General features: G+C 42.7%; 1 protein-coding gene across 4 annotated transcripts in view; it reads right to left on the reverse strand.

Moving 5' to 3' along the window:
- Positions 1 to 13194, reverse strand: part of SCML2 (sex comb on midleg like 2 (Drosophila)) — a 107660-nt gene extending 94466 nt beyond the window's left edge. For 3 of the 4 annotated variants that reach the window (XM_003134958.5, XM_005673471.2, XM_013985954.2), the window contains exon 1: positions 12630 to 12762. The gene's annotated coding sequence lies outside the window, so the exon portion shown is untranslated. Of the gene's footprint in view, positions 1 to 12629; positions 12763 to 12998 lie in introns of those variants that run through there. The other variant, XM_013985953.2, reaches the window with a different exon arrangement.

The raw sequence follows: 13395 nt of genomic DNA on the forward strand, positions 1-13395 counted from the left end.
ATAGTATCAATTCATAGTTAAATCTTCAGAATGCCTCAGATAAAGATATACTGCAGAGTTAAGAACATAACTAACTATATGACTTACACAGCAGATATGCACACAGCACAGCTGTTATCTTTCTGGAATGTATTAGAAGCCTGACTTTCTTTTAGAAATAAACCTCCACAGAGGTTGTCTGCAGAGCAAACTGCAGAAAAGCTTAACTTTGCTCTCAATATACTTTGAACTGACTCAGCACTTTTAAGAAAAACTCAAATAAGACCCCCAAAGTAGTTCTCCACGTTACATGGGACAGAAAATTTTCATGAGGAAAGAAAAACTAAAAGCTTTGTTTTGATTTTGATTTTTATTTTTTTGTCTTTTTAGGGCCGCACCCACAGCCTATTGAGGTTCCCAGGCCAGAGGTCTAATCGGAGCTGTTGCCACCGGCCTAAGCCAGAGCCACAGCAACGCCAGATCTGAGCCACGTCTTCGACCTACACCACAGCTCACGGCAACACCAGATCCTGAACCCACTGAGCGAGGCCAGGGATTGAACCTGCAACCTCATGGTTCCTAGTCGGATTCATTTCCACTGCGCTACAACAGGAACTCCCTTTGTTTTATTTTTGCCAGCACTAAGAGAAGTTGTTTCATTAAATGCATGTAAGGAGCAATTCAGCTGCATAAAAATATCAAAAATTCAAATATAAGCCCCCTCCCCAAAAAGTACTAGGTTATGGTCTCTGACATTTCCCTTACCAAAAGAGCAGTTACACACTAAATCTAGCAGTTGTATCCAGCAGGCTTTGCACAGATAGATAGCCTGGGATCTTCTACAAAACCATTTGTTTTGCAGATTGTATCTTATGATAGAATTAAGAGCTGATAAGAGATCAACAAATGCTTTGAAAGTCTTGCATTGTTTTAAACCATTTTCCTCAATACAATTAAACAATGTAAAACAGTGATTAATAGTAAAATTATTAAACATAAAACTCCTATTGCTCTTATCTGATTCTGGAGAAAATTTTACAAGTTTTTTGAAAAAGACAGTTTTAAAGGACTGTTTAGCAAGTTAATGCATCTATAATTCTAAGATTACAGGGCTCTTTCATTATTTGTTTTTTTTTTCTTTTTGCCTTTCCATTGTGCTTTGTTTTGAAGATGAGGTAATATATCTTGAGTCTCTAATTAGAGACTACTACTACCTGAAGAGTTAATAAGGGGTAATATTTTGACAAGGACAGGAACTAAACGAGTCTGACTAGCAAGAAATTTCCCAGGGCCCTTTTCAACTTTAGGCCATTATAGGCAGATGTTATAAAATGGATAGAATTACAGAATCTCAACCAGAGTATAAAAATAAACAAAATACAGATGCTAAGCTGAAAAAATAAATCTGTTCCCTCATCAACAGCAAGGCTGACGGAAGTCCCATAGGTGGGAATAACGTCCAAACTTAGGCATTCATTATTACACTTGTTCACTTAACCTCCCATTTACAGATACTAAATCCATTTATTGAAAAAGTGACCTTAAATTGAGACATCAAATTTTTATCAGTGTAGAAAAATCTTCAACTATACTATATATTTACCAGACTAACCTTTTCCTGAAGAGCAGGATTTTGATAATAAATATAATGATAATACTCATAATACAAAGAGTTGCTGAGCTACCCCACTTTCTGCAATCCAGCCTATATCTTCCCTCTTCTCCTGTAACTGTTTTCCAAGGCCCCAATTACCTCCTAGACATCAAACCCCCTATTTCAGTGTTTTAGTCCTACTTCTCCTTCATACTTTAAGAACCCTCTGTGATAGATCAGTCAACCCTCATCCCAGACACCTCTCCAGTCTGAGCCTCATGTGTTATTCCCTGGTTATAACACATGAGGATAATGGATAAAAAGATAGAGATAAATCTACCTCTTTTAACCCTCTGTGTCTACTTCCTCCCTCTTGCCTAGCCATTGATCTTCTCTAGTCACTCAGTCTCTTCCTCTAGATTCTACAAATTTTACAGTCTAGAAGCTCATTCTATTCCAGAGCTCACGCAACATCCCTATATGGATGACTCATTCAGCATCTCTAGTCCCAATCTCTCTCCAAAAATTTAGTCTAGCCAATTGAACATCAGTCTGAATACCTCACAACCATCTCAAACAATACCTGTTTTTAAAAATCAGGGATTCGGAGTTCCCGTCGTGGCGCAGTGGTTAACGAATCCGACTAGGAACCATGAGGTTGCAGGTTCGGTCCCTGCCCTTGCTCAGTGGGGTAACGATCCGGCGTTGCCATGAGCTGCGGTGTAGGTTGCAGACGCGGCTCAGATCCCGCGTTGCTGTGGCTCTGGCGTAGGCCGGAGGCTACAGCTCCGATTCGACCCCTAGCCTGGGAAACTCCATATGCCGCAGAAGCAGCCCTAGAAATGGCAAAAAGATAAAAAAAAAAAAAAAAAAATCAGGGATTCCCATTGTGGCTCATCGGAAATGAACCTAACTTGTATCCATGAGGATGTGGGTTCAATCCCTGGCCTTGCTCAGTGGGTTAAGGATCCAGCATTGGGGAAGCTTGGATTTGGTGTGGCTATAGCTGTGGTATAGGCTGGCAGCTGCAGCTCTGATTAGACCCCTAGCCCAGGAACTTCCATATGCTGCAAGCGCAGCCTTAAAAAGAAAAAAAAAAAAAAAAAGAGTAAGAGTTGTCACTAATTGGCTCTCGCAAAAATGTCTGGCACCCTACCAAGGCCTTTATATTCATTTTTTTTTCTTTTTTTTTTTGCCTTTTCTAGGGCCACTCCCATGGCATATGGAGATTCCCAGGCTAGGGATCTAATCAGAGTTGTAGCCACGGCCTATGCCAGAGCCACAGCAACGCCACATCTGAGCCACGTCTGCAACCTACACCACAGCTCACAGCAATGCCGGATCCTTAACCCACTGAGCGAGGACAGGGGTCAAACCCGCATCCTCATGGATACTAGTTGGGTTCGTTAACTGCTGAGCCATGATGGGAACACCTAAACGTCCATTTGAGAGTTAAAGATATTAAAGCTCAAAGACCTGCAAAATATCACTCAGCTAGACTTAAACCTTGGTTCATGAATGCTAAACCATCATGCTAAAATTGCTTCTGTACTGTTTGTGTACATGCTTTACATGTCCCTCCCAGAAAGCTGTGGAGGGCACTAACACATCTGGTTCATCTTTGTATTCTGCAGTGTCTCTCTACCATGTCTATCACAGAGTAGGGCCCCCCAAAACATTTGCTAAATGAATAACTCTGTTGTGCCACAGTGTACTTATACCTAAACCATACAGTCACAGAATATTGTGGTTTAAAAAAAAAAAAAAAAAGTCTGGTGAGATTTTCTTTTGGCTGTCACAGTTATTCTCCATTCCTTTCTGCAATGTCTAATCTGCTTAGTTTACACATAAGTCTAGATCAATGGGCCAAGGAGGAAATTCTATGCAATCTGAGATAGTCTCTCACTTTCCCAACAGCTGATAGACCTTTTTTTTTTTCACTCTGAATTTGATTTCCAGGATGTTTGAAGTCTCAAAAAGACAGGTCCCAGTACAAATGTGCTGTTATTGTTAAAGGTATTTTTCCAGGGAGATGGTATACTATGCTGTACCAGAATTCAGTTTATAAACTGCAATTACCGGAGTTTCCGTCGTGGCGCAGTGATTAACGAATCCGACTAGGAACCATGAGGTGGCGGCTACGATCCCTGCCCTTGCTCAGTGGGTTAATGATCCGGCGTTGCCGTGAGCTGTGGTGTAGGTTGCAGACACAGCTCGGATCCTGCGTTGCCATGGCTCTGGCGTAGGCTGGCGGCTACACCTCCGATTTGACCCCTAGCCTGGGAACCTCCATATGCCACGGGAGCGGCCCAAGAAACAGCAAAAAGACCAAAAAAAAAATAAAAATAAAAAAATAGAAATAAATAAATAAATAAATAAACTGCAATTACTTAACAGTTGGAACCAAAACACGTGTTAAAACCAATATTCAAAAAAAGGGGGGGGGGAGACAGTCCCTACACAGAAAATAATCGAATAGCAAAAATATTTCATTATATCCCCTTAAGCAGAAGCAACAGTATAAGAAGTTACAAGGCTAAAAGCGGTTTACAAATATTTTTGCTGGTAGTTTTAAAGAAAAGATTGAAATTAGTAACAGAAGTTATACACATACATATAATTCACCAGAGACTATTAATGAAATAGCACAAGTAGAATTTTTTTCTTTTTCAGTCTATCTCATATAAAGACATTGTTTTCAAACTTGAAAAACAAACAAAATAGTTCTTCTTGGGGTTCCCACTGTGGCGCAATGGGTTAGGGATCTGGTGTTACTGCAATTGCAGCATAGATCAAAGCTGACAGTTGGGATTCATGCCCTGGCCAGGAACTTCTATATGCCACAGGTGTAGCCAAAAAAAAAAAAAAGGTTCTTCTTTATGGCCCAGTCAATAGGATGATGGTGAAGTCTGAGTTAACTGACTAATAAAGGTGATGAAACAACACCTTTAAGTTTCTCATTTTGACTTGAAGATAGTTTATTACTTTGATTTCAAGAAGTATTTCACATTGGGAGTTCCCGTCGTGGCGCAGTGGTTAACGAATCCGACTAGGAACCATGAGGTTGCGGGTTTGACCCCTGGCCTTGCTCCGTGGGTTAGGGATCCGGCGTTGCCTTGAGTTGTGGTGTAGGTTGCAGACGTGGCTTGGATCTCACATTGCTGTTGCTCTGGCGTAGGCCGGTGGCTATAGCTCCAATTCAACCCCTAGCCTGGGAACCTCCATATGCTGCAGGAGCGGCCCAAGAAATGGCAAAAAAAAAAAAAAAAAAAAAAAAAAAAAAAAAGAAGAAGAAGAAGTATTTCACATTTATACCTAAATGCAAAAACACTTATTGACTTAATTGAAATACATTATAGCTATACGTTTTCCTTTGACAAAGAGAAGCTGGCTCTTTTAACTAAAAATTTGCTCCTGGTAAGGTGATTATCTTAATACAGTTTTTAAAAAGTGTATACAGTTGGATGTGGAAGCCATGGATACAAAGGGCTACTGTACTGAGCCATTTATATAAAGGACTTGAGGCTTGGTACCCAAGGGGGTCCTAGAACATGGATGGGAACAACTGTTATATACACACTGCATAGCTATACGTAACCTGTTGAACTGGACATGATTCATCACTTTAAGACTTCACAAGCACCTAATCAATTTATTCAGTAACAAATTTCCCATTTTCTGACATACTTGTAAAAGTAATCAGAAAAAAACCTAAATTGTAATGCTGTAATTACACTTAAAAATAAAATCTCGGGGAGCTCCTGTCGTGGCACAGCGGAAACGAATCCGACTAGGAACCATGAGGTTGTGGGTTCAATCCCTGGCCTCGCTCAGTGGGTTCAGGATCTGGCATTGATGTGAGCTGTGGTGTAGGTCACAGATGCGGCTTGGATCCCGTGTTACTGTGGCTCTGGCGTAGGCCGGTGGCTACAGCTCTGATTAGACCCCTAGCCTGGGAACCTCCATATGCTGCAGATGAGGCCCTAAAAAAAAAAGACAAAAAGACAAAAATAATATAAATAAAATAAAATCTTGGGGAGTTCCTGTCATGGCTCAGCGGTTAACGAACCCAACTAGCATCCATGAGGAGGCAGGTTCAATCCCTGGCCTCATCCAGTGGATTAAGGACCCGGCACTGCTGTGAGCTGTGGTATAGGCCAGCTGCTACAGCTCCGACTAGATCCCTAGCCTGGGAACTTCCATATGCCTCGAGTGCAGCCCTCAAAAGACAAAAAAAAAAAAAAAATTAAATTAAATCTGAGTTGTGAATAATAGGATTTCCCATGTGGCTCACAGCATAAATACTCATTGTTGAATTGTGAATAATCAATATTAAGAATGAACAAACATTTTGTAAACAACAAGGTTGTATTACTATAACCAATCTCCTGGGATAGACCATGATGGAAAATAATATTTTTTAAAAATGCAGGAATTCCCGATGTGGCAAACGGGATCAATGCTCTGGAGTACTGGAACACAAGTGGAACTGGCCCAACACAGTGCATTAGGATCTGGCAGCCTAAGTCACAACCGCTGTTCAGGTCTGATCCCTTGCCCAGGAGCTCCAGGAATAAACTAATTAATTAAATTTAATTACATAAAAAAGATGTTATATATATGTATGACTCAGTCACTGTGCTGTAGAGCAGAAATTGGCACAACATTGTAAATCAACTATACTCTAATTTAAAAAAAAAAAAAGAATGAACATTTTAGAGTTCCCTGGTGACTCAGTGGGTTAGGGATCCAGTGGTGTCACTGCTGTGGCGTGGGTTTGATTCCTGGCCACAGAACCTCCCATGCGTCGGGAAGCCAAAAAAAAAAAAAAAAAAAAAAAAAAGAACTTTTTTTGTTTTGCTCTTTTAGGGCGTCCCGCAGCATATGGAAGTTATCAGGCTAGGGGTCAAATTGGAGCTACAGCTCCCAGCCTATGCCACAGCCACAGCAAGGTGGGATCCTGGCCTCGTCTGCAACCTACAGCACAGCTCGCAGCAATGCTGGATCCTTAACCCACTGAGTGAGGTCAGGGATTGAACCCACATCCTCATGGGTACTAGTTGGATTCACTTCTGCTGTGCCACAGCAGAAACTCCAGAATGAACACTTTTTAGTAGTGAGGATTTATCAAATCAAGCCTTCTGGAGGGGTAATTTTAATTATGCTTTAGTAAAGTCTCTATCTCCAACAAATTAGAAGTTAAATTTTTTTTTGCATCAGAGCAAACCCAAAAAAGGAAACAATGATTTTCAAAAATTTTTAATTTATCTAAAAAATTAGGAGTTCCCGTCGTGGCGCAGTGGTTAACGAATCCGACTAGGAACCATGAGGTTGCAGGTTCGGTCCCTGCCCTTGCTCAGTGGGTTAACGATCCGGCGGTGCCGTGAGCTGTGGTGTAGGTTGCAGACGCGGCTCGGATCCCGTGTTGCTATGGCTCTGGTGTAGGCCAGTGGCTACGGCTCCGATTCAACCCCTAGCCTGGGAACCTCCATATGCCGTGGGAGCGGCCCAAAGAAATAGCAAAAAGACAAAAAAAATAAAATAAAAAAAATAAAAAATTATAGTCACTGGAGTTCCTGTCATGGCTCAGCGGAAATGAACCTGACTAGCATCCATGAGGACGCAGGTTCGATCCCTGGCCTTGCTCAGAAGGTTAAGGATCCAGCACTGCCACGAGCTGTGGTGTGGGTCACAGACTCTGCTCAGATCTGGCGTTGCTGTGGCTGTGGTGTAGGCCGGCAGCTACAGCTCCAATTGGACCCCTAGCCTGGAACCTCCATATGCTGCAGGCGTAGCTCTAAAAAGATGGGGAAAAAAATTATAATCTCACGGTAAAATAATTAATCTCTTACAATCTTAAAACAATTTATATGAATGCTATGCATTTGGTTAAGAAGTACATCATATCAGAAAACAGATAAATGAAAGACAAGTCAAGGGTTACCAAAATCTCAGTTTATAGTTGTAAATTCCTAAGGTTTTTAAAGCACAGCCACAGGCTAATTGCCCAAAGACCTGCTGCCCACTGACATTTGCAGAGGACTGAAGTTAATAGCAGGGCATGTCAATTTACTACAGGCAGCTCTCAGTGCGACATTTTGACAAAAGAACTGGGTCAGGTTACAGCCTGTTCCTATTATCACAGCAGTCTAGATTTATGGTTTCTAACACTGGCCCTACAAGAAATAATGGAAATGATGACAACAACAATCCCTGCTAGACAACAGATTACAGAAAAGCATGCAATAAACTACAATCTGAAGTGACCAGAAAACTAAACATCCCTGACAATACTTCAAACATGAGGCAGGTGTCAGTAAATGACCCATTTAAACATTTCTATAACCTCTCAAAAATCTCGACACAAAAAAAATCTCAAATCAGACTTCCTAATCTAAAACCAAGCAATATGTAAATGTATTCAGCACTACTGAGTTCTAACTTAAATTCTTTTAATAACAGAGTTATCAAACTCTACTAAATTAATACTCCAAATAATACTGAAAATCTTCTAAAAGAAAAAAAAAAAGGCAGTTTCACAGCTAAGGGCACAAGTTTACAACTGTATTCAGAGGGGCAAGGACAAGAGAACTGAAGAAACACATGTGATTCACTCACTGCTTAATTTAAAACTAAAAGAAATTTGTGCTACAGGTACAGAGCTGTTTGTCTGGAATTCAGCACCAGTTAATCCTTATGAGAAACAGAAGCCAAGAAAAAATCAAATATGTATTCTAAAGACAAGAAGCAAACAGAAGGGTCCCACCAACTTTTCCCTGAGAACAGAAAGCATCCTCAAGATATGCCCCAGAATTGCAATGTATCTGTCCCTTCTGAAGTTTACAATGTAACCACAAAAGGTGGGCACTCTTTCCGCTCTTACAACAATTTGCTCCTATAAACGTAGGAAGGGGCAGAGCCACAGCCATAAACACAGGTCACAAGTAGTAAGTAGTCAAATGCTCTCTGTACCTTCCAATGTTTCCCAGCTCTTTACTCAAACAATGCTTATTCTTCTTTTTTTTTCTTTTTAACTTTTAGGTTAAACATGGAATTCATCTAGTCTAGGTGAGATGAATACGAAATTAAGTTGAAAAGCACCATCATATAAACTCTTATAGGAGCCTCAAATCCTTCACTGTTCACACAATAAGATATTCTCATTTCTTACGTTAAAACCTTTCCATCACATGACGCAAATGTGATAGTAAGAGAAAGGTTTAGGGATATACGCTTAGTAGAAATCACTCAGCATAAAAATCACTAGTATTATTATCTCTAAGGTGGCCACAGTTTACTTACATTAGACAATATAAAGACAAAATATGCAAAAAATGCCTTACTCATTAACACCAAACAACATATGCGTATTTCAAATCTTTTATGGTTTGTTTCTGAAGTTTTCTGAAATTATCCTACTTTTAGAATGGCCACCTCTGCTATCTCTTAAAAAATAAGATGGTATCACTACAGTAAAGGCATTTCTATGCTTAGAGTAACCAAAGCCCAAACTAGTTAGAGCCTGGAAAACTCACCACTAAATTATACCAACCTATTTCAAGCTGAGATAAACAGCAATGGTTTCTCTCATTTATTTCCCCAAGACAGAAAGATCATAACGATTAAGATCCCAAATCAAGGAAGAGGTTTTCTTTCAAAATGACCAACATTTGCCATTTTCAAAATTGCCATGCTTTTGGTTCCTGAAATCAACAAAATCACTTCAAATTAACAATATTCCTTAAATTCTTAAAGATACTTGCTCACTCCAAACTACAAAACACCTGAGCAATGCCAGACCAATATTCATACCATAGCCTCACAGCTCTAATGCTGATGGCTGGCAGAGCTGGCTTTGTTCATGTCATATATTCTAAAAAACCAGGAATATTACTATGAGGAGACAATGAGACTCTCAGGGAGGTAAGCTAATAAAGAAAATGACCTCAGATTTCCATTCACAATTGGAATGAGAGTAGAGCGGGCATAAAGGTGGAAAAAAAGCAGCAGACTAACCTGGCAAAAAAGAGCTAGAGGTGACTAATAACTCCCATAGCAGAGGATCCTTTGCGTCCTCCAGTGATCCAGTTACTAAAATTCCAACACTCATTTCTATTAGCCCAAACAAATACTCAAGTGAAGTTATCCTCCTCCATTCCTCTTTCCAACCTGCAAGAGCTTAAGCTAAAATTGAGATTAAGATCTTCCTTAAATGGAACAAAGGACTACATCATTTTCATTCAAAAAAATCTGGCAATTACTCAGCCTTTTCAAGACACTTTACTATCATCAATTATTTCTCAGTGAGGCAGTGCAGGATTACCCTGACTATTTCACTGATGCGGAAACAGACACCAACAGCAAAAGGAACAGGGGCAGGAAGAGGGGTGATAGGAAGCATCTGGGAGGAACAGGCAAGCAGCTAAAAAGGAACAAACCCACAAGAAAATGAGAGTTACATCTGGCTTATAGCTGACCATTATAAGCCTTATTTGTTATTTTTAAGTTCAGAGAGATTTCTGAAACATTTTTTAAAAAGAAAGCACTTGAAATGATCAATTAATAGCTAGTTATAACATGAACTACTCAGTCACAGAAGTTACTTAGCATTAAAAAACATCCACTCTCCAGAGCACAGACTGATTTCAATTTATACCAGTAATTATCCTTTTCCCCTCAAGCCTAACCAGCATGTTATCTGAGCCAAAAATAATCTCTCATAAAAACATATAGCTTTATATAATCATAACAAAAAACACACAAAGTTAATATCACACAAGTCACAAGTAATTCACAGTTACATCCAAGCTTTGTTTAGAGAATTATGACCAAAATTGACTCCCTGAATTTGTCACTGAAATAAAAGGACTACCTGTTCTACATTCATATAAATTTTCTTAGCTATAACCTTGAAATTTTCAGGAATAAACCACTGATGGGAAGTCTTAAAGTCCCAGAAACCAGCACAGATAGCAGTAGGTTCAACTGAACTTCCATGAGCACAGGTACTGAATAAAAATGTGTTGACTGAAGCATAAATCCAAAGGACCGACCAAGTGCCTCAGAAGAAAAACCACCTCTTTAAGAATGACTCCAAGGTTTTTTGTACACAGGACATCATTAACTTTAAAGCATCCTCACACATAAATAATGTAGTTCAGTTATATTAATCTTTTTCCCCCCAAACTATCAATTTCAAAAGAAATCAGGTTATCTCGGGGAAACAGGTATACACCCTTAGAAGCTTATAAGGTTACATAACATATATATGAAGTTTACTCAGATATGTCAAAGCCATTTTAAGTGGTGTTTCACTAATTTCTTGAAAAAATTCTTTCCGACTCTTTTGAAGAATATGGATAAAGAAAGAGCCAAACACAAGGCATCGAGGGCTCATCTCCTTTTTCAAAATCCCCATTGCACTCATTTCCAAAAGCTGTTTTCACATTGCTCATATTAAATATACAAACCCACAAACATGGTGAAAGAACATTCATCCCTGGAAATACATTATTTAATGAATAATTAGAAAAACGAATGTCAAGAGCAGCAAAACTGTCATTATTGAAGAACATTCTCAAGTACCATTATTGAAAAAAAAAAACTAAGTATCAGTCTATGAACTATTGTTATAATTAAACTGCTTGTCACAGGAAGTTGTACTCCATAAATATAATACATCTTATAACACTCTTACCCCCAAACAGAAATATGAATAGCTCTGTGAGCACTAAAAATGCAGCAGCATCTGCAGTTATTTTCAAAAAGATAACCATATCCAATAATTTCGTAAATCATATGATCATAAGTAAATACTCACTTTCGCTGCCTCAGTTTCCCCCTACTAACAAATCCAAACACTTTTAGAGAAGTCTGTCCTAAAGTCACCCTTACAGGTAAGTCATAAATGCTAATCTTCTAATTCTTCAAAGTAGAAGCCAGTTCCAAACTGTAATCACACTTTATAATCAATGACATGTGCATTACAACCTTTAAAAAAAAAAAAAACCAACAATCTTAAACGGGAACTTGTAACTAATTACCTGTGCTGCCCCAACACTGGGGGCGGGGGTGGGGCGGCGCGAATTTCAGCTCAGCCCTCAAAGCTACGTATCATCTCAACGCGCAAAATCTATTCAATTCGCTTACTCGTTCTCCCCCTGGCGATTCACACTAGGATGTAGCACAACCACTATCCAGGTAGAAAAAGCGAGAACGCTATCTCGAAATAAAGGGAGGAGAGGTCTTGGGACCCAGTCCTGCCCGGAGAGCACCCCGGCCGCCTCGCCGCTCCCGGGGAGAGCTGGAGCCCCGCTCTCCGGCCCCAATCCCCAGGACCTGCCGCCGCCCCCCGCCCCCGCGCGCCGCTTCACCCCCCGAGGGCGAGCCACCGGCGCTGCCCCCTGCCCAACCGCCTAGAGCCCCGGGGCGCGAGTCCGACAAACACCTGGCACCCGGAGCCGAGCTCGAGCTCAGCCAGAAGCGCATCCTTCTAGACTGACGTTTCCCTCCCAAACTCCAAAAGTTACCTCACAAGTCCCCGGAAGGCTGCCGGGCGAATTTCAGCCCAAACCAGGCAAAGTCATCCCTACTCAGCCCCGCCGCCCACCCGCGCTGTCCCCACGGCCGGAGGATGCTCCGGAGGGTACTGTCTGCGCTTCACGCCAGGGGATGGTTAGAGGAGAGTGGCTCGGCGCCCGAACGTCGCCGGCGGGATGGGCCGGTGCCCAGCGACCGGGCCTGGGGCGAGTGTGAGGGGCGTCGCGAGAGCGGCTGAGGGGCGTCGCGAAGAGCACTACGTGGGGCAGGGGAACCCCGGCCTCGGGGGTGAGGCCGCCGAGGGGCAAGGGAGCCCTGGCCTCGGGGGTGAGGCCGCCGGGAGTGGGTGACCAGAGTGCGCGGCCGAGCTGGGGCCGGACCCCGCGGGACGGTGAGGGGGCGTTCCTCGCGCGGGACTGGCCACCGAGGACTCCCGCCCGCCCGCGGACAACGGCCAGAGCCGGGACGCCACAGCCCCGCCGCTCTGGTCTTCACGGGGCCCGGAGTCGCCACGCACCTCGAGTCTCTTCAGCGAAAAGAGCGAAATTCTGTTACACTGGTCCCGCGAGCCGGTACCGATCTTCACACCGCCGCCGCCATGTTTGAGAAGCCGCGCGCGGAGCCGCGCATGCCCCGCAACCGCCACCGCCGCCCCGCCCCCGCCCCGCTGCCCGCGTGCCCTGCGGTTGCAGCCAGCGCGCCCTTTGACCGCAGCCGCGTGCGGGGCCCGAGCCCGCAGCCCAGCCGGAAGCCCGCGCGAGCTGTGGTGGGCGATGAGACTCCGCGAGCCCGGGAAAACCCTAGGGAGTTTTCCCTCATCCTCCCCCCGCCCCATCTGCCCTCCCGCCAAAAAAGAAAAAAAAAAAACCAGTCGCAGCCCATGCACCTAAGACCTTGGTGGGCCTTAACTGGAACCCCAGGGTCCGCTTCAAGTTTCATCCGAGGGGAGCTCGCTTCCCTTGGCCATCGCCTTCGATTCTAGACCACCGCCCATCCTGGCGCACCGAAAAGGCAGGCGCTTCCCTAGGAACTCAAGTTCGATGAGCAAGGAAAGAGCAGCTCGTTAGAGCAGCTTGAGCAAAGCCACTCCTTCGCGGGTTGCAGCACAGTTCTTGAAACAGCTTTTTTTTCTTTTCTTTTTTTTTTCCCCATGAGTTTTGCCACGCATTCTCCTACAGCTCCACATTCTGGATTTAGTACTTCCTCTAAACCCAGGCTTGAGCTAACGGGAACTAGCCTAAACCTGGAGAGTAAAATAATTTGCTCACAAGCTTGAGGGTGCT

This window comes from Sus scrofa, chromosome X (genome assembly GCF_000003025.6).
Source record: "Sus scrofa isolate TJ Tabasco breed Duroc chromosome X, Sscrofa11.1, whole genome shotgun sequence".
In the NCBI taxonomy this organism is placed as follows: domain Eukaryota; kingdom Metazoa; phylum Chordata; class Mammalia; order Artiodactyla; family Suidae; genus Sus; species Sus scrofa.